Source organism: Neopelma chrysocephalum, unplaced genomic scaffold (assembly GCF_003984885.1).
Source record: "Neopelma chrysocephalum unplaced genomic scaffold, ASM398488v2 Primary Assembly neopelma1_25, whole genome shotgun sequence".
Taxonomy (NCBI): domain Eukaryota; kingdom Metazoa; phylum Chordata; class Aves; order Passeriformes; family Pipridae; genus Neopelma; species Neopelma chrysocephalum.
Window position 1 is genome coordinate 40,961,266 of NW_020897694.1, and position 21,421 is coordinate 40,982,686.

At 41.5% G+C, this 21,421-nt stretch overlaps 1 long non-coding RNA gene across 1 annotated transcript in view; it reads right to left on the reverse strand.

Annotated features, from left to right (window-relative positions):
• The window catches only part of LOC113963686, a 77,833-nt gene that overhangs the window by 35,862 nt on the left and 20,550 nt on the right, over nucleotides 1-21,421 (reverse strand). Inside the window, exon 2 of the long non-coding RNA XR_003532915.1 lies at nucleotides 13,262-13,348. This is a non-coding gene — a long non-coding RNA (uncharacterized LOC113963686). The remainder of the gene's footprint in view (nucleotides 1-13,261; nucleotides 13,349-21,421) is intronic.

A 21,421-nucleotide genomic window follows, 5' to 3' on the forward strand; every position in this document is an offset into this window, starting at 1 on the left:
AGCTGAACAGTGAGGTACCCAGTGTTTTGGGCAGTTACTGAGGAGTAGAGAAAAAAGCCTTCGGCACCCCAATATGATGTCTAAAGCATTAGGCTGGTCACTGGAGAGCAGAGCTGTGATCAGTTGTTTAAACTATGATTGTTTCTCAGTCTAAAACAAAGATATCCCTTATGATTACTTGGTGGCTTGAAGAACTTCATTGGGTATTGCATTTATACCAGTACTTGTGCTATGTTCACACAGTATTGGTGATGCCATTACAGAACAGCTGCCACTGTAATATATGTTCTTAACATTGGCAACAGACCTCTGATGTGTAAAGAAACACTGGCTATATCCAAATGAGGTAGTAACTTAACAGATAACAATCTTAATAGATAACAGTCTGATGTCGAGTATTTTTACTCATGTTAACCAAATATATTTGACAGATTTACTTCCTATTTTTCACTTAATTCTTCCTAAAGTGGGATTTTATTTTACCATTGGTATTAGAATTGTACTGTACAGTTTCCCATCTTCATTGCTGTATAAAGAGAGAGGTTTCTTATCTATAAACTAAAAAAATATGCATTGCAGTTTTTTGTCTTCCAGTTAAGATGTTGACAAATTTAAACAACAAGGAGGGAAGATAAATGCACTCTGTATCGAGGTCAAAATGGTGTCAAAATGGTATCAAAGTTTCAAAAGTGTTGATAATTTTAAAAGTGTTTTATAATGCTCTTAAATAGTTTTCCTAAATATTTAGCTCCTACTAATAGTGTTCTCCCTTGGAAAAAGTCATATTACAGATGTCTTCTACATATAATGACTCTTCCCCCAATTAAGTTGAACTTGTCTTCACTAGACTCCTCTAACAGCTAAACAAAGAGAGAGAGAGAAAGAGAAAGCTGCACTGACAGTACCTGCAAGAGGTACCTGTCCCTGTGTCCTTCTGAATTTGTTGCTGCTTCTTGTTCACTTGTCAATACCACAGCAGAAGAGACTCAATGTTGCAGCTGGAACTGTGGTGGGAAGGTTCTGGCAGGGACCTAGCTGTGTCTTTCCCAGACCAAAAACCGCAGAGGGCTCCACAGTGTGTGACAAATGTTTGTGGTAACCTGAAGAGTACAACCAGCATTAGGCTTCTGAGGGCGCAAGACATGGGTCCTTCCAAAATAGGGTGAATTTTGCTGTAGTCACCTCAATGACTTTTTCCTTCCCTGGTCTGGGGCAATAGTTGTTCCTGTTGCATGACCATAAATTGGAGACTGGACCCAATGTTACTCAGTTTGTGTATATATTACTACATGTTTTTAGATTAGGAGGGAGTGCAGTGAGGAACAGCACCACTGAGCAAAGATCCTACTGAACAAACAAACAAATAGCTCTGCGTTTATGCAAAAGTGACAAAATTGTGTGGGCATCCTTTTCATAACAATGAATTCCCTCAGAATGCCTCCTGAAAGGCCTGAGGAGCAAACGAAAAAATGGTCATGCCATTCAGAGGGAGTATTTACACATGTGTCATGTGCAATTGCTTGTATTAGTAGATTCCATTGCCATATGTTCATGTAATTATATTTTATACTTTTCATTATGTAATTAATAACATTTTTTAATAATTTAATAACAAAAAAATTTGAAAGATGTGTCAGAAAAAGCCCAAAAAGTCACAATGCGTTCCTTTCCTAGAATAGCATCAAGACTGAATTGAAGGGGAAAAGGAGCATTGGGACCATGGATCTAAGAGAAAAGTCATATAATGAGTCCTATCAGTGAGACACTGGGGACTTTCTCAGCTGTCCTTACTTACTTGTCCTCTTAAAATGGAGGAGAATAAGGAGAAACCCCCAAATATTTAGAGCTTCTGGGAAATAATATTCCTGATATAAAGTCTGGTCTGGGAGACTGAGTATAGGTGTTTATGAAGAAGGAAGATAAAATCGATATTGGATCTGACATCCACTGAGGAGCAGAAAAGGAAGGAAACAACAGAGAAAACAGGTGGAAACAGACATGGTGATTGGCATCAGTTTTATATTTTGACAGTTTCCAATGTTATAACATTGAATTTTGTTCTCACTGGCAATAACTCAGCCATTTCCACAAAAAAAAAGAAAAATGGAATGTATTTTGAGAAAAAACCCTTGTGTGACAGTCATTCTGACCAACCTTATCAGGGAGGTGATAGCCAAATGATGCAGATCCTCAAAGACAGAGAGAAAAGCTTTCACTTCATACATGACAGACACATCATGGGTCGAGACATATGGACTGAAGAATGGGTCAGATAGATGAACCAATGGTGAGAGAGGAGTTTCAGAAAACAGAAAATATATAACTATCAGAGAAAGAGGTATGTAATACGTGAAAAGAAATCATCATAGTATGGAATATAATATCACCTTGTTGGAAAGGACTATTTTAATCTCAGAAAATAAAGACAAATGGGACTATGAGGAATACAGCAGTGTTTATTGAAAATCTGAGCCATTAAAAGGTGAATGAGATGGAGAGACAAATCTACAATTCTAGAGAGCCTCAGCACATGGCAGAAACACAGAGATGCTTGTACAGCCCAGTAAAACTGACTGATGGACTGTAATAGAGACTGCTGGGGAGTGAGGGGTACTTAGCAGAAAAAGGTGTCAGCATTCTGTCATGCAGCAATGTCAGGAGAACTGAGGTTGATACCCAGAATACATTTCAAGATAACAGAAAAAGCAGTGATTATGCAGGCATATTGAAGAATAGGGATAGCAGAAAGTTCTGAACTGTTTTGTTCTTTTTTTACCTGAGAACAGAGCAAAAAAGTATTTGAGCACAAAACATGTTTGTAACACTAATTAATGAGAATAAGTATTAAATTTGTCCTAGGTTTGTGACTTCACATCATAGAGTACTAGAAAAACACATCAGAAAAAAAACCCCTACTCCTTAAAATCTGTAATATTGGTTATTGCTGCTGACTTTCAAAAATATCTTCTATATTTCCAATAGAATTGAGGGTCCAGAAATCTTGAATGCTGAATATCACATATTAAGCTTGAGCTAGGTAGGCCTCTGCTTGCCAGCAAAGAAAAGGAGATTCAATTTCCCAGTGAGAAACCGGAAATTAATTCATAAGTTCAACCTCCTATTTATTAGTTCCACTTACCAGTAATGGACAAAAAACAACCCCATTTGACTTGTAGAACTGGTTACTGTAGGAGAGCAGCAAGCATGAACAGTGAAGGCACACAGCCAACACGCAGTGGGCTGAAATTGGCTGAAAGATGTCCCAGCAAGTATTTCTTGAATACTTATAAATAACAACAAAATACAAAACCCCCTAAACTGTTCCAATTGGTTTGTTAAATGATAATAGCCTATCATTTGGTGGACACACTGTTTGCCATCAACTATTTGTCCATCCCTCCTACTGATGGAAGAGAGCTCTGGCTGAGTGGACAGATGTTTCTTTCTGCTAACTTTGACAACACTTGGGTCCACAGTCCTTGACCAGAGGAACTAATTAAGTAGTAAAATCATCTCTTTGTAAGACAGGAAGAAAGAAAGGGTAGGACCACTGAGGAACTTGGGGCACTGATTAACTCACAAGTGTTTCTTGTATAATGCAAAGCATTAATGCTTAATGGTCTCTGAGAGTAATAAACCAGAACCATAAGCGCAACAACAATATCGCAAATCATACATGAGTCCTACAGGAACCTTTTTCTTTCTTCATTAATTGTTCAATCTATAAGAATAATTACTTAAACTTCTAATTTATTAATCTTTACATTTTGATTCTATACATTGCAACTGAACTTAGCTGGCAGGTTCTTTGTAGCATGGGTAATGGTAAAAAAACCCTAAGAATATAGCTCTCCTAAAGTACTGAAATGCAAAAACTTTGCCAGAATTAGCACAGATACAGACTACGATCAGCCTAATATTAAATGAGCACACACTGTATCTTTCCTCTGCCTGTTAAACTACTAATTGATGTGCTACTGATGAATAAAAGGGCTGGTATTTCAGTCGTGAACTCACTTCACTGCTGCAGTTTACTGAGAGCCCCAAGCTGCTGAGCTCATTACAGATCCCTTTGCTGAACTGGCTTTACAGGCAATTTTGTGAAGGGGCAGCATCAGAGCTAGCCCGCTGATTGGGACTCCATTGGCTCAGCGGGGCTCCAAGAGTTCAGGGGAGAGAGCACAGCACTGAGCTAAAAATACATCTTTGCCTCTGTAGTGCCAGGAAGATTGCCTGGCTGTGCTAATTGGGAGGGACCTAGAGATCTGGGTGGTATTTTAGGCTAATCTCAAGGCGGGACCTCTGCAGCATGCATGTGGCTCTGAATATAATCTCCTTCAGCACTGTCATTTATACCGTTGCTGGCATTTACAATCAGAACCATCCTTGATTGACTCGTGGCTGTCGCTGCACCCTAGACTCATCTTGCAGGAGTGAGGGGGGATGAGGGAAGGTGAAATGGCTGTGCAGTGCACTGACTTACGAAACCATGTTACAATTTTAGTGTCGTGTTGAAGTTATAAAATGGGAGAAATTGCCCTGATAGGACTAGGGCTTAGTGGGATATATAGTCCTCCCTCAGAAACTGACTGTACAGTTGCACAGCAGAGGGTTTTCTTAAACTGCCTCTGTTGGAATTTACTTTTCAGTCCTACCCTCTTTCTCCCTGCAGTCTTATTTTTAATTCTCTGAACAATATAGCCCTGATGTCAGCGATCCCTATCTTACCTCTATTTAGAGCCCAAATCCCCCACATTTGAAAACTGGGGTGGTCAGAGTAGTCTGTGTGTCTGCTCATCCTGCACTGACTTTATAAGGCAGAAGGAAATTGAGGAGAGAGAAAAACAGAAAAATGTAAGAAAGTGACAGACTGAAAGCATGAACAAAACCAACAGAAGCAGAAGTAAAAAATCTGACAGAAAAGGCTGTAAGAAAAATTTGATCATAAGAATACTGAGCAAGTGAGAATTTTTGCTCAAGTAACAGGTTTAACTGTTTGTTTGGTTGATTTGTTGATTGTTTAACAGACATGCAGTTTTACAGAGGTATTGCTTGCTTTATTGGTAAAACATGTTTCAGCAAAACAGAAAGGTAGTATATTTCATTCCTCCAAATTTGAGTGGATTTTTTTTATTAGAGAAACTTCATAAAATACCAGCACGATTGGGTAAGAGATGCCAAATGCTCATTGCATTAAATATCTGTGTCATAACCCAGTCTACAAATTGTCAATCACAGGCCAAAATAGCTAAAGTAAGTTTTAGAAGTCTCTTCACACATTACTGCAACATTTCCATAAGGCAGTTGCACTGGAGATCTTATAGCAGGTATGAATTATAACAACGTAATTTTTCAGAGAAAATACAATTACAATATAGTTTAATGTGTTATTTTTGCCCCCAAGGAAAGTGCTTTACAAACTTTACTGTATCATTGTTTTATACTGCATCAGTTCTCCAGCCATCCTGCTGCAGTGATCTTAACAGTGGACATAAACATTAGGCAACCACCCCAGAGGAAATTGAAGAGTGGTGCCTTCACCCAAAGCTAGATGGAAAGTTTCAGGATATTAAGGCACACTTGGAAATAAATAAAAGGGGGAGGTTTCTAGATTATACAATGTCACCTCTTTTCAGAATCCTATGTCTCTATTTAGAAGCCCAAATTAAGAGACTGATGTCTATAAGTGTTGAAGGCTCAAACACCTTTAATATTCCCATTTAGGCCCTGTCCCTAAAGCTCTAACACTGAAGTAACAGCATTATATGTCACCTTTTTTTTTTTAACAGCTGTTGCTAGTTATTTTTAAAGCCTTTATGACTAATATAATTCTAATAAGAACTTAACACAAGCCACTGCTCCAGCTTTAAAATAGTCTTAATTCTGTGTAGCTGCTTGAGAACACCTTGCTCTGAACCTGGAGGATGTTAGAAAGATATCAGAGGAGAACGGGTAGCATGGATAAAAGACTTGAAAGTATTATTGGCAGAGTATGTAGAAGAAAGAGAAGGTACTCAGTTTAGATAAATCATATTAAAGCCCAGGTTAAAAGGTGACTTGATCATAAAAGTATCTGTATGAGGGCAAAAGGATGGCCGTAGAGGACTCTTCAGTCTATCAGACAAAGGAATACATGTTACACTGCACCTGGAAGTTCAAGCTAGACAAATTTTGACTTAAAAAAAAGGCCAAAATGGTCAATGCTGGTGGTAACTAACCACTGAAATTGTCTACTGAAGCCTGTGGTGGATTTTTCATCCTTGGAAATTCTCCAAATAAAATATGTTTCCAAAGTATACTTCATTTTAACCGTAAGATTTCAATTTGAAAGAAGAATGAATTCAGGAAGGATCAGAGGTATTCATAGACCTAATACCTATAATACTTGCTACATCAGTAAAATGTAATGCAAAACACAGCAGTGGGCCAATCATTCCATTTTACTGCTCAGCTAAATTCTATCCTGAGAGCCGCTGGCAACATTTTATCCAAGGTTTTGCACAAAACCATCACTGATGCAAAGCAACAGAAGAGAATTGCAGGTACTTCCTGATTTCAGATCTATGGTAGTCAATAGAAAAGAGTACAGTTGACTTCAGTGGGAGTTGGTCCTGGGTCTTACTGAGGATTGGAGAAAATATTTTTTTTCCAGCCTCATGTGTGAGTGGATACATGATTTAGAATATTTAAAAAGGCTTATAATCCTTCTAATTACTGTGGGGTTTATTGTGTCAGGCAGATAAATTTTCTGTGGTCTGCCAGGTATAAAGTTAAAACTTAGCTCGGGTATTTCAGCAGAAGAGATTCAGCCCTATCATCAAAGCTAAAAGCTATTTTGGCTATAGCAAACTATTTCTGGATGAAGTGTACAAAACGAGTCCCAGAATTTACTTTAATATGTTAAAAATAATGCTGGGTATGGAAATCTTGTCATCATATTTTACCAAATTAGGTACAGAATGTACTTCTGCTTCCATTTCTGCTTCCCTGATCACATGGGGTGATCCACCAATTTAAAATTTTGAATGTTATATATTTTTGATTGAACTTTTTTGTGAACTTTGAGTTTTTAAGAGAGTCATAGACTCAAATTTCTGGCCTTGAAGAAGCCTAGAAGATATGGGGCCAATGTGTATGTCTCACACACTGATAGCTGGATAGCTATGGACCCAACCAAGGATTGTTGGTAAGAACATGCTGTGAAAAAGAACAGGATGCGGCTGGAGAAGGGAATCATATGGAGGTAGGGCAGCACTTTTCTTGGACAAACATTCTTGCTCTGGCTCCTGGAGATAAGCACAACAAGAAAGTGTAGGAATGAGGTCAAGAATCGAGCATGCACTGTTGAGCAAAGGCTGATCCAGTAGGGGAGGATCAAGACCATGAAAGACACCCAAAGCCCTCTTACCTGTTTCCAGGAAGGTCTAGAAAAATGAACTGCACAGGATAACTAATTTGCATAGAAAGCAAGAAACTGAGCTCCAGGGGGGAGAAAATTTGTCTATAAAAAGGTACCCTTGTGAAGCCTGGGCAGTGCCCCCAGGACCCTTGACACCCCGTCATCTGCATCAATGCTATAACCAAGACCCGTGTTCTTCCTTTCTCTCTCCCTTTCTTTATTCTCTCTCTCTCTCTCTCTCTCTCTCTTCTCTTTCACACTACCCTTTATTCAAAATCCACCACTGTGTGTTTATGCTAACATACCAATTTCCATGTCCTGTGTATAATTTACTAATAAAACTTGGTAAGTTTTTGCAGACCCTCTGACTTTTGTTGTTCCTTTTGGACCACAGGCATCTATGAATGTTGGGTCCTGCCTTTCCTTTTGGAGTGGGATGCCACAGAGCTCTGTAAACACAGATTTTCAATATGTGAAATTAAGGAAAGGGGGGGAATACATTTAGAAGCAAGATCTCACAAGTTCTTAGATTCTAAAGAAACTGTAAACTCTCCCTTTACAGACAAACTGAATTTTTTAGATTTCATAGTGTCAACTTCCAGCACAGCAAGATAAACTGCATTCATACAGAGAATGACCTGGTAAATTCCCTTTAAAGTTTTGCTAAAGTGAGATCTGGACAATAAATTCCAAAGATGCCTAGCATAAAGTAGTAGAAAATAGCATCTTGAATGTATTAGCACATAAAAGGACTGCTTTTTAAAACTGGTTCATTGTCTGCGTATGGGGTCCTGGTGAATTCCAGATGCAAGTGGCTTCTTTTATTAATGTTTTCCGGTACAATAAAAAATATAAATCCTGGTGTCTCTTTTGCCATTGGGTCCTGCATTTTTCAACACCTGAAACTCCCATGGTGCATGGAATACCCAAGAAAGATGGGAAGGAGCCATAAATACTAAGCAACTAGATAACAGCAAGGATGCTGCAGTTCATCTGCACTGGTAAAGGCAAGACCTGCACATAAAGTTCCCACTCATGTGAGTTATGGGTCATTTGCTCATTAGTGAAGTGACTAATCCAGTAGTGAAGAGGATGTTTAGTGAAAAAAAAATTGCATTATACTACTGACTGCTGTGATGGATTCTTTATATGCTCTTTGTGTTATCATTCAGAAGACCCCCTTTACCCAACCCTTGGTGTTGCAGTCATGTTATAAGGAATTTTATCAGAGCAAACAGGAGTCTTCCTAAGGCAAGAAACAATAGAACAAGCAGGAAATAAATAATAACTAGATAACCAGGAAACAGCACTAACACAATAGATGTTCAGTCATTAGTTTAAACTGTCACATTTGTCCTGAAATGATCAGAACAATCACAGTGGCGCTGCAACAGTGAAGTTTACGATAAATCCATGCTTATGCATTTTGAAGGCCACTTCAGAAGAGTTAGAGGAATAAAAAGGGAAATCAAGAGTGAAACTTGACAAGGAAAGCAGGCAAGTCTGAAAACGTTTCCAAGCATTTAAATTCCTTAAAATTTTTGAAGCGCTTACCACTGAAAAGAAGCATTGCTTCACTTACCTACCATTTATAATGACCTAACACTAATATGGTAATCTAAATGGGATGTTTAGTCATGATGGGGTTTTGTTCCTCCACATATTGTCTTTCCAGACATGGCTTAATGAGACAAGTCTCTTCCGTCATTTCAGTCCACATAAGTACCACAAGATAGTTTCAACACATGGAAATAGTATTCTGCCACTGTCTGATCACTGCTAAAATTTTATTATTTATAGATCATTTAACCAAACTACATTGATTCTGAATATTCAAATTAATAATATCATTGATTCTGGATATTAAAGTTAAAAATATTTATCCAAACACTGTAAACTCTGAAAACTAGGATCATTTATGACAAGATTTTTTTAAAAATTCAACCTGTTCAATGCATATGGGATGAAGAAAGTGATGCATAGATTCAAGTTTGCTTTGTTACCTACTGATGCATACCAAAACATAAGGATTCTGTGTTATATTTGTAACATTCTGACTGCATCTCCCACTTTGATTTCTCTTTTGTATCTCTTTCATTGGAGATGCTTAGAAGCAATTTTACCAGGTTGTAAGTGAAACGACCTCTAACAGTGAGCAGCAAAGTTCTGCCTGCTTTTCCTTACACCTCTCAGAGTTAAAGCTAAGTTTAATTGAAGCTAATCTGAGTCATCACCAAAACTCCCCCTTTTTTTTCCCTGTACATGTTGCCATACAAAGCAGAGAGAGATTTGAGGTTTTAATTGTGGTTGTTTATGACCCTCTTTGGTAAGACTTGTTGAATTTCTAATTATGTGCTTAACCACTGAAACAAAGCTCCATACGTTACTGCATAAGAAGTCCACCTTGATTGCTTTCTTTGAAGTTACATAGCAGCCTCGATCAGTGGAGGTATAGAAATGCTTTCCTGACATTTATTGAATAACCATTATTTAAATTATTTTTCTTCTTTCAATGATTTTGTCATACACTGTATTTTACAACAGATTCTCTTTTTGCTTGTTATTTACATAAAAATTTCAATGCTCTGTTGCCAGAAATAAGGCAATGAACAGATACATGTAAAAGTAAAGTATGATTCACACAAAAATCAAAGATGAGTGGAAACATACTGGGAAATGCAAAGTTTTATTTTGCTATCAAATTGTATTTATTTGAAAGAAATATTTAAAATTAAAAGTATTGCCATAAAAAGTAAATCTGAGCATCTCTGTTCAAACATTTCTAATTCATTCCAAATTAATCTGGTTTCATGGGAAAAGAAAGATATAGTAAAAATAACATTTCTCAGCATAGTGAGGCATAGTGGTATAAAAGGCCTTGATCCATGGCCCACTAGAAGTCCTTATACAGTGACATCACTCAGCTCTGGATCAGGGCTTGAGCAAAGGATACTTTAAACAGATGCAAGAGCAGAATCTAGCTCAAAATACAAATACTTTGTCAATTGCACTGAAATGTGTTTCTCTATTTTAGCAGGATCAGAGAAAAATTCTACTACTCTGCATTGGTACCTCTAAAACAACAAGTTGCTTTTCCAAAGAAATCTAAGTAGCTGACAATTTGCTCCCAATAACTATTTCTTCTCACATTTTCACCGAAGCTATTGTTCAGTTTAGAAAAACAAAATAAATAAATACCCCAAACATGTTTTTAATAGCATTTTTATAGTTTGGAAATGGTAGAGAATTTTACTCTGAAAAATTAAGAAGAAAAAACACAATGCTGTATATGCAAATGAAATTAAAATACCTGAAGGCCTGGTTTTCCATGGTGTAGACATTACACAATAACTGACAGTAATTTAAATTTCATCATTATCGTGCATTTGTAGGATTTCTTCAAAAGTTAAGATGATAGTTAATTTGAGATTGCTGACTTAGATCACAATACAGTAATTAGACAAAATTAAAATTAAAGTCAAATTTGAAAGAAAATGAACCAGGTAATACAATGCATTGTGTAGTACTTTTTCCACAGACAACTCCACTGATAATCTTTCAGTGCATGAATTATCAGGGAAGAAATACACTCTGATTGTACAACTCTGTTACAAAACTCTTTGAATTAAGGTGGCGATGCAATAGGTGCTAGCTTCCACTGAAAATACTACATGTGTTTTTTATATCTACTCTGGAGATGCATTTTTAGTATTTTTATCGTGGCAGGAAAAATAGCAAAGGTTTTGAGGAGTGCAGGGTGTCTCATAGTGCTCTACTGCTCTAGAGGAGAGTGGTTTGTAGTTGCTTAAAATACATGTCTTACAGTAAAATAATTATTTGAAAGACCAGAACAAATCCTGAATGAAAAGAGTTAACACAAACATTTTGAAGTAATTATCTGAGCACGAGGTGAAATAAAATACAGAAGGAGGAAAGGAAGAAACTGTATTTCAGCAGAAGGAGGTTCTTGTCTCTTCCTGGCATCTCTGATCTTCTGTAATTTTTATTTTTCATACTGGCAGTTTTGATCATTTTTCATAAGGGAGAGTTGCTCAGCTATCTGTTCCACATAGTTTTAAACAGAAAATAGAAGAATAAGAAAAACAAGGCAAAACAAAACCTAAACCCTGTATGCTCCATTTGCTGAATATATGGTTTCCTTCCCCCCGTTGTGCCTGTGCCAGATGGCACTACACTGGGTTGGATGATAATAAACATGAAAAATACAGTCAGTGCACAAGCAGAGATAACTGTGGCTGAATGTACCAGGACTGGAGCTGGTAGGGGGAAGGGGCAAAAGTTCCAGCTGTGAGACAAAAGCAAAGTTCTGCTCCTCAAGGGAGGAGCTGATCTTGTTTCCAATTAGCTCCTATTGGCAGGGGCACATGGGGCCACTGGGAAAGGTTTTCCCTGGTTATCCCAGCACCCCGCCCAAAGGGCAGATTTGGGACCATTTCCCTCCAAGTAGAGCCCAATCCATTAACCTGGGGTGATGGGAACTCTTTTGGTACTGTAAAGTGACAGAGAGCCTGAGCAAGCTAACACACCTTTGGGTTTCATCCCTGGTATGTGAGGCTGGCAGGCTGCTGAGAAGGGGTAGGGTCCACCTGGCAGGATGGGCTTAGAATAGGGCTGCAGGGGGGGCAGGGACATGTCTGGGTCAGAAATGGTGACTTGACTTTGTGCGCACCTCTCCCTCTCCCATGGTCTGGCCACCTCATCATCAACTCGGAACAGTGGTGTCCATGGAGAGGACACCCACCTCTACACATCCCCAAGGCAACACCTCCCTGGGAGACCTGATGAGCTGCTGCTCCTCTTTGAAGCTTCTCCTTCACAATCTCTTTCTGGAAGTACTTCAGCAGAGACCTGGATGAAGATGCACCCACTTACAGTAACAGGGCATTTGGCACCTGGCCATGTGCATTGCTGTTGTCCTCTGTGTAGGCACTGGCAGCACAACGTTGCTTTTCCTCTGGGTTTCTGCATTCAAGCCAGTGAGTGACCCAGAGGGTACTCAAAGCATGTCCAACACCTCCCCGTACATAGATTTTGGGGGATCCATTTATCTAGTAGGTAAAGTTTTAGGGTGGTAAGTGAACAAATACCTGGCAGAGAAAGGTGCTTACAATGCATATCATCTCTTTCGAAACATTTTTGTTGGGCAGGTAGCAGTCTGAGTTCCTGCTATTACTCATTTGATCACAAGGCTGATGCAGTTGAAAATAGGTCTTCTTTTAACCCAGTCCTTGGAAAACTCTCTTTGGCAAAGGGAAAGATCTTCCAGCCAGAAGATGAAACAGTGCCTATGCATTAGTTTATTTGCCCCATTCACTTCAACCTCTCTTTGGTTTTCTTTGTTACTCTCATCTTTTCCTTCTTACTGACCACTGCATTCTAAAGTGGGCAACCTTAATTTTAGGAAGCCAATCAAATCACAGGGAATAAACTTTTAAATAATTCTGTCCTTTGCAATTTATGTGATGTTATTATAGAATCCATTACCCAGTCTAAAGAGGAAGAGCCAGTTGAAGGGGTAGGAAAGAAACACTGAATTACTTTTGGTCCCCAAAATACTATAATTAAGAATTTCTTAGCTCACCTTTCTTAAACCGATGAAACTTTCTTCTCTGCTCCTGCATGAACACTAAACAGTCCACACTCAGGGGTGACCACTAATATGTGTGACCACTCCATCTATGAACCAGGCAGTGTCTGAGGCTGGGGCATTATCCGTCTCTGTAGGCTCACTGTAAGACTGTTGTTGAAGAAGAAGCTTTGGATTCGTTATTTCCTATGAGATAGAAGACTGGGGAGAGGCAAAGGTAACCCCCAACATTCTTAGATACCAGTGGCACAGACCTTTGCTCCTTGAGCACAGGCTCCTGACATGAGGGTGGAAGAGAGGGGAGTTTCCTCTGCTCACCACATGGTGATCACAAGTGTCACCTACAGACAAAAGAAAATGAAAAGGAACAATAAGTGAAACACAGGCAATGATTTCGTCCCTTGAAAATACACATTAATCATCTGACAGCCCTCAGCTTCACTGAACTGAAAGTTCAGTTCGTTTCTCATGGCAGGGCTAATTTTGGGACCAGTGCCGGCAGGCGAAGCTGAAGCAGGGCTGGCAGCAATAGTTAGGAGCGGCAACTGCATGAGTGTATTAAGAAACTGAGTATTTACAAAAACTCCTAACGGACCCGTAAATACCCAGCTTAGCTGCTGGTTTAATCACTCGCAAAGACATTGCCTGACTCTTTTAAAGCCCCGCATATCTGAAGTTTTGGAAGGAACTGTGAATAAATACTTCACTGCCTGCTCACAGCGACCTTTCCTCAGCATTAGCTCATTAAAGTGCCTGAAAGAGACCCGACAGAAAATAAGTTAAATGCAACTTCAATCGTCATCCGACTCGACTCTAAAAACAACAAGAACGGAGAGGTGTCCACCAAAAAGGTTGCAAAAGGCGTCAGCTGCACCGCAGTTATTAGGAGTGGAGGGAGAGGGTTTGCGGGACGTGGGCGGGCAATGTGGCTGGGATCCCAGTCCCCAGTTGTTGGGGAGGGGAGGCTTTTTTCCCCCCTTTTTTCCCTTTTTCACAGTTTTTTTTTCCGCACTTTTTTTTCCTGATGACTTCGAAAGATGTCACGGCAAAGTGAAATCTTTGTGGAGGCCTGATCATGCATTCAGACTGTAGAGTTTTCAAAATGTGATGTTTTGCAATGATGACATTAGAGTAGCAACCAAGGGTCCGAGACAGCAACGCCTGCTGCAGCTGGGCTTCGCTTTGAAATGCCCAAGACAATGGGGGCCACTGTTCTTCATCGCTTCGCCTTTCCATTCCATTTGCATAGTCTGTTCTGCCTGATTGACCAGCTTGGGCTGTCCAAGGGACCAGCATTGTTCACAGATCACTTCAAGATGGCACAGATGACAAGATTCAGGTGAGAGATGAAGTGGGATGATTCTCGAATGCCATAAGGAAAAGCTACCCTGGGAACTTTTAGCTCAAGAGAAATAATTCGAGAATCTAAGCAGATTTTATTTAAAAAAAAACCAACTGATCATATTTGGAACTACGCTGCCACGACACACAAATAACAGGAGGTTTGTGTGTTTAGTTGAGGTATTTTTTTTGTTTGTGTTTGGTTACGTTGGAGGTATTTTTTTTCTGGTTTGCGTTCGTTTTTTTTCTTTTTCCATTCCACACCCCACCTTCCCCAGGCTAGTCGTTCCCTTCCCCAAGCAGGGAGTGGTGCCATTGGAAAACTTTGTAATTAACAGTTGGCTTAAAAAAAACAGTCGACAATAAATAAAGCTTATCATAGAGGCGAGTTTTGAAATTCCTGGGTGCCTGCTCCGTAACTAAATGCCTGGATTAATAAGTTAATGTTCATAAAGCGCTTTCGACGTGGAAAACCCTCCTACAAAGGCGAAGCGCGCAGAGCACTGTCGACTGCCTCCAGGACGGCAGTACCCCCAGCCCAGTCTTCGTGAGGGGAGCGAGGGGAGGCTGGAGGATGCCTCGCTCTTCCCGAAGAAGTCGTAAACGCTCTGCTGGCCCAGTTTCACGACTGAAATGTCATGGTTTGGGCTGCTTCCCCCACCCCCCCAAGTACTCGAGTAAACACACATACATGGCAGCGCCCCTAAAATGAGTTTCATTTGACACCGATGTTTTGACTTCATCTCAAAAAGACAAAATCTTTGTCATACAAGTATGTTTTCCCTGGAGGGGTTTCCAGAACAATTTGCTATAATTTCTTTACACCTAACGGAACTGATGGGATCTGAGCAGTAAAACATATTCCCACAGTAGTTTCGCTCTCTCGCGCTCTCTGTTACCCTCCTGGGGTTCAGATCACTCTTTAGTATAAATATTGCCAATAATTGTGCTAATATGGTGATTCTCGGAAAGAAGCAGAACTCTCTTCTCCTCGTGTATCAGACCTAAAGCCATGCGACTTCTGCTTAATCTCTTGATGTTTTCTCTCCTAGCTGCTCATCTTTCCCCTGCAGCGACTAATACACTTAATTACATGATTTACAAGAATTGCCAACAAGGTCCCAGGGGCCGCTAAAGACCGATCCCCACCCGGCGAGTGGGGCGTAAGGTGCGTGCCTGTCTGCCACATAGGCACCTCAAAGGGAAGGTGTCTTCAGCAGGACTCGGTTCATCAAAACTATCCAAAATATCAGGCCCTTCTCCACCGTTTCACACACACCCACACATCCCTCTCATGTTGTGTTCCGGTCCCAGGTTGGTTTGAGGGGTGTCGTTGTTCCCTCCTTTCCCCCCTCTTCCCCAACCCCCCCACCTAAAGAAAGGGGTTATAAGCTGCAGAGGAAACTTAAGTGGCTCTGGAGTTTGTTTAATTTCCCTCCAGTGTTTACTGATAATTCGAGAGACGCTTATCTCGGGGAATATAACGATTAATACAACCGCAGGTTTCCAGATAAGTGATTGTGATGGAGATTGTTGGCGAGAAAATAGACAATTATCCGCTGTTAGCTTTACATAAAGATCGCATTAACTTGAATTAGTTATCAGACAAAAGAACATCAGAAAGCTGCACCTTTCTGCCAAGGCAACCGCTTGCAGGCGGTGTGCTCCGCACAAGCAAACGCACCGCTGCCTCCCCAGCATCTCGCAAGCATGAAAGGGGCGGCGGGCCCGGGGGGCCGGGAGGGGCGACGGCACCGACACGCCGCACTCCTGCGGAGGCAAGGCCGCTGCGAGGAGCGGGAAGAGCGAGCCCCAGCACCGGGGGATCGCTTTAATATCAGCTGCCCGGCCGGGCCGCTTTCATTTCCATAGGGCGAAATTAACATGGACGTGGGGCAGGCGCTGGGGCGGGGGCAGCGTGCCCGGGGAAGAAGCGGCGTGGCTGATCGCCAAGGAAACCTCGCTGAAAGGGAAGGGTAGAGCATGTGGCTATTAAAATCCCGACACAATAATAACATTAAGGAAAAAAAATAAAACCATAATGATAACTTGGAGGCAGCTCTCCATTTGCATATGAAACCAGCGGCCAGAAGTGCGGCAGTTCCCTTGCCGCATTATATGCTCGGCGGTCCGAGATCGTCCTCCCCCAGCAAGACTGAAAAGCCTTTTGATTATTTCTCCTCTCCCTAGGAAAGGCTGATTCCTCCGTAATTGATACGGGGAAGGGCCGTAATTAATTTTGCAGCGAAGTAAAGTGCAGCTTCTTCTCCCGGCTGGAGAGGAAGGGCTGAGAGCGAGGAAAGGGGGCGAGGGAGCGGAGGCGAGAGGAACTCCTTCCGAGAACCCCTAATTAAAAGAAATCACGCCTCACCCTCACCGGCACCGAGACCCCCTCGACTTCTCGCCACCCCCTCGCTCGCCGGGGAGACAAGAAGGGCAGGGACCGTGGGCTGCTTTCACCGAGTCAGAAAGGATTCACCAGGCGCTTATGGTGCGGGAGGTTTCTGTGGGAATCGAGTGGCTCGAGTAATTGGAAGGGGAGGCGTGTGCACTCTCGGCTGGTTTCACTCTGGAATTAAAGGCAGTCTTCAAAATAGGGTGTTTGTTAGAGAACTTCAGTCGGGAGGAAACCTGCCATTTCGGATCAGTGCATTTTCTGTGCTGGGTTTCCAGACAGACCCTTAAACACCGTGTTTATCTGTGTAAGGGAAGAGGGAAGAGGGAGAGGGGTGGGAGGCTTTTCGTGTGTGATGGGGCAATAGGGGAAAAAACCGGCGAGGTGCTTCAGGCGGCAGGCTGAAGCCTAACAGATACTGGGATACAAATCAGCTCGGGCGAACAGGGGCACCTCAGGTCCATGCCTGAGGTAGCCGCGAAGGGAGCGGAGAGGGGATGCCAGGTGAAGTGGCGCTGCTCCCACCCGGGACAGAAAGCACCGGGAGCCGTCCCCAGCCTGGGGACGTGCCGCTGCCGCCGCTGGGTCCCCGCTGAATGGAGCGGATAATGATCCCTGGTTCCCAAGGCAGGCTTGCTGCTGCCTGGTGAGCCTTGGATTTGTGTGGTCCAAGCCTTTCCCAGCTTGTCCCATTCTGTCACCGGGATAAGGGGCTCCCTCGGCTCGTTTGCACCTGCGTCGCTTTTGGCTCCTTCAGGAATGCGCTGAAGCTTGTAATCAGCTTTGTGAAGCCATTGAGTGCACGGCTGAGTGAAACTTCCAAAGCTCGCAGAAAACTGGCCCGCTGAATAGGAGTCAGCATGGGGCTTCTCTCCAAGCCCCTGGCCTGCCAAATTCCAGCAGAGCCCCTCACAATCAGTCCACACAAGCTTTACTGCTCTCCCCGCACTGAGAGAAGCGAGAAAAGAAAAGCTAAAATACCAGTCACCGAGGTTAGCGGTTTGTTCCCAGATTAATGGCAAACGCTTCTCTGCCCAATCCCAATTCACTCGGGGGATGTGTGTGTGTATATATATATACACACACATATGTATATACATATATATATGTGTGTGTATGCGTATAGATATACGTGCATATGAATATGTGTAAAAGCCTATGGGTATAACAAGAAAAGGAAAAAGGAAATAAGAGAGAGTTATTAAAATTTTATTTTATGTGACCACAAAGGTTCTTGTGGCACCAAATAGGTGGCAGGCTGTCCTGCTGTCCCACGGGGTTATGCTATTCTCATCTCAATCTTTTCTGCAACGGTGTGGTTTTAAGGCTCTGGATGAATGTGACTCTCAACTGCAGTCTGGTTTTCCATCTGGAAGTGATTGCGTACCAAACAAAACTCCGGGGGAGAGCAAGAGAAAAGCAATGGGCAGGTTTAAAAAAAAAAAACATCAACCCGAACATCACTAAACCCACTTTAGGATAACTCAGAGGGCCGAGACTGTGGTACTGGCAGAATGGGTTTCCCATGCCCTAGGTCGCCACCGCCTCGCGGTCCCCAGCCTGGGGGAAGAGGGGATTCTCCACTGCCGCCCGGATTGCTTCCACACCGGGGAAAAGCGAGCGGGAAAGGTCCCACTCGAATGAATCCCCTTACTTCGCGCATCCTTAACACTTGCGACATGTATCCCTTCACCGCATCCGATTGCACAGGCAGGAGTGACGCTAAGCAACTCGGGAATACGTAGCACAACTTCATCATATTTTTCATCCGAGTTCTGTCTGTAGTTGAAGATTCACATTTATTAGCGTAAACAATTACTGGAGCTATACGAACACCTTGCTTTCTAAAGCAAGTCCTTTCACTGTAATAAACACAGTAAAATGTCCTTAACTCTGCTAAATTGTAAGGCAAGTGCACTGTGAGATCAAACCTCTGAGTATAGAACAACTGAGCAAGGCTTTAACTTCGGGTCTTGGGACTTTTTATTTCATTTATGTCCTTCTTCTTCTTCTACATGTATCTAAAATAATGAAAACAACATTATGACAACATGAATACTTCTTGCAAGTCCTCCTCTTCGGCTAGTGTAAGGCGGGAAATGGACACTTTCAGCATTTCCAAAGATAATGTTTCCTGAAGGGTTTAGCCATGCCTCTTAATTACGTCATGGAAATCATGTTTTCTTGACGTCCACATTGAAATAACCGCGGCAGAAGGGACAAAACTAACTCCACAGAGCTGGTAGACGTTTCTTGCTGGTTCAGCACGATTTTGTCTCGCTTTGCTGTCATGCTTTTGGTGTCTTCTCAATTACCGCATTTTCAGGAATGTCCCGGAAACCGATGACAGCAGTAGGTGTTTTAGCCATTGCCTTCTGGCGAGCTTGTAGAGGCTCATTGGAGAGAGTCGTTTGCACAGCAGGTGCATAGTTTAGCAGCATCAACGCATCGTATTCTGATCCCCAAGCCCCTCTAAAGGATAAGGTAACACCCGATATAAAGAGTTAGGGAGTAAAAGCGCAGAGGAACATGTCTTGATATTGAAGTCCTGACCCTTCTGCTGCACAAAAACTTCTACATATGGCCAAAACCGGTTTAAAGCCACATGTCTTTCTGTCTGTAAAGTTTCTTTTCTTTTTGGAAGTTTGATGTGCTATTTTCGACTGTGTTGCTCCTTCCAACCATTCTCAGTGACAAGTCATGAGGATATGCAGTAATTCAGAAATTAGTGAAATTTTATTCTTGGTGGGGGCGTTGGATTAAGAGGCTGGGAGAGTGTGAAACAAGTCAACGTGTAATTGTATGATAAGGCTCTCACGAGGAATTTATTGGCCAAGTTGCTATTTCTATTCCTTCCTAATCTCGTTTAGCACATTCATTCTCTGCAATCTGTCTCCATAATCTTCTGTGACAGAATGGCAGCCAATAGAAGCATGCATGTTTGGAGAGAAGAGAAAATATGCAGAGGCGTGATAAACTGATGCTAATTATCCATATTTAGGACACCGAGTGCAGAAGATCAAGGTTTACAAATAACAAACCAGAGCCAATGATGATGGCTTCCTAGTGTGGAATATATTGGAGGGGACAAGATAAGGGTTTCACATGCAGAAGAGATTTATTGGTCAAAGGGTTCACCTTCCACTTTTCCACTTTTATATAGCAGTAAATTATTTGGGCTAAATTCACCAGAACATTACTCTTTTATTTGGCAATGTGCCATGACTTGCTCTTTCTTTGTGTCCTTTCAATGCAAATCCTTGTAGTGTAACATCAGTTGATAAGAAACAAATAATTGAAGTAATAGGTAATTCCCTTTAAATTGTGCATATAGGACAGTAAGGTAATCATCTAATGTAGAATGAGACTGGAGTATAGAGCAGATAGCTGAAAGTGAAACAATATCCATCTCGGCTATTAAATGACATTTGTACTAGGGAAAAATAACCTGCAGAAGACTTATAGGCTGAGGAAGAGACAACACTACTTTAGTCACCTTTAGGCCATTTTCCTACAGACATCTCAAATTTATTTCACTTTAAAAACAGCTTACCACAATTTTTCTTGCTTTCTCTTTATCTTTTTTTTTTTTCCCGTCTTTCTTTTTCCCCCAAAAGCTAGCATTTAAATTAGGGAGTCTTCATTCTCCTTTTTAACAGCTCTTGGCTCTGAGAAATAATAAGGGAATTCAATTTGGCAATATTTGTGTTGTACGGTTGAGGGTCAGTGGAGTGATCTTAGCAGTCTGCAGTAACTGTATTGCAAAGTTTACAAAACGAGAATAATATTTGTTGAGTTTATGTTTATTTACAAGTTCAGAAAGTATTCTGTACAGTGGCAAAATTCTAAACGTTATTTTCTCTTACCATCTTGCTGTCAGGTAAACTGTTCTTTAAGAAAGTCACTCTTTAATTGTGTGTCAACATTCCTTGCTTCTCGAGCAGTATTTTTCTTGTATGGGTGGTACGACGACACTCAGCAAAATACAGAACCTGCTGTTGGAGCAGGAAATACCCGTCTCAGAGGTGCTTCAATTAGGAAAACTCTTTAAAATATCTTTTCCTTGATACAAGAAAATATATTTCTTCTATGACTACTCGTTTACGATGAGAAAATTTTCTGACTTTTTGTTTTACTGCTGAATAGATTTTTTTCTCTCCCTCTCTGAGGTATTCCTTTGAATTGGTTCATGTCTTGTTTTTTGTGCAGATGCAAAAATACTGCAGTCCCGAGCTTAGCATTTTCACAGGTTTCCTAAAAATATTTCTAAAGTCAGTCATGCTTTTTCAAATTCCCTTAAGTATATGACTTCTCTCAAAATTACCAAACCCACATCGTTAAAGAAAGAGGGTAAGCCAAGAAAACGACTGCAATTTGGGTCATAGAAATTGCCATTTGGTCACTAGTGGATAAAACCAAAGGGCATCAGGACTGGAGCAAGGATATAGAGCACGACAGCCTGGGGACAAGGCTGGCTCTGGGGCTGCCCTCCGCAGTGAGTGCCGGCCCATGAAATACCCCCGGGCTATTTCCCGAGGACAGGGAACCTCTGGGGCCGGATTCAACCCCCGCTAAAATCCACCAGGGGCTGTCCCCGCCTGCCCCACTCGGGAAAGGGCAGGGTAGAGGCCTTCGCAGCCTGAGTGCCCCCGGCTTCCCCCGGGTCAGGCGAACCTTT